Here is a 755-nt window from a genome sequence, read left to right as displayed (position 1 = left end):
TCTGTTGTAACGCTTTATAGATATCCTGCCATTGCCGGCAAAGTTGTCCCTGCCCTATCTGAGTCCATATGATATCACACTACTAGGGAAAACTTTATACACAGAACATTAACAGTAGCGCGGGATAAAAACGCACGCTAGTGCTAATTAGCAGCAACGCGGTATTTAAAACCGCGCTACAGATACAGTTATAGCAGTAGCGCGCCCGAGTACAATAGCGCTACTACTAAAATTCCCACGGCTTAGCCGATAGGCTACACATAGTAGTAGCGATCTACGTGAAACCGCGCTACCGCTACTTGTTTTGTAGCAGCGCGTTTACGAGAAAATGTGCTACTACTAATGAAAATAAAATTAAATGGACAGCAAATAAAAAAGAGAAGGAATAGCATTAGTGCTTGTTAGGAAACACGCTATAGCTACTGTAGCAGTAGCGCACTTCCTGGAATGCGCTACTGCTACTTTTAACTTAACCGCATGGTTCGTTCTTCCCCCATGGCCACTTCCCCCAAATCCCTACTCCTTCGCTGTCGCCGCCCTGCATAGTCGTCGGCCGCCGCGCGCGACCCGTCGCTCTCCGCACACCTTCGACGCCGCCCCCGCCCCCGACCGCGACCTCAACGCCGCCCCCGACCCCGACCTCGACACCCCCTCTACATCGCCGCCCTCCGCCGTGCACCCGCCACCCCGACCCCGTCCCCAACCTCGACGCCGCGTGCCCCTCTCCCTAACTCTGCCGGCGCCAGAGGTGAGCA

This window comes from Triticum dicoccoides, chromosome 1A (assembly GCF_002162155.2).
Source record: "Triticum dicoccoides isolate Atlit2015 ecotype Zavitan chromosome 1A, WEW_v2.0, whole genome shotgun sequence".
Classification (NCBI taxonomy): Eukaryota; Viridiplantae; Streptophyta; class Magnoliopsida; order Poales; family Poaceae; genus Triticum; species Triticum dicoccoides.
The sequence above is the reverse complement of the archived record's forward strand: the minus strand, read 5'-3'. Positions refer to the sequence as shown.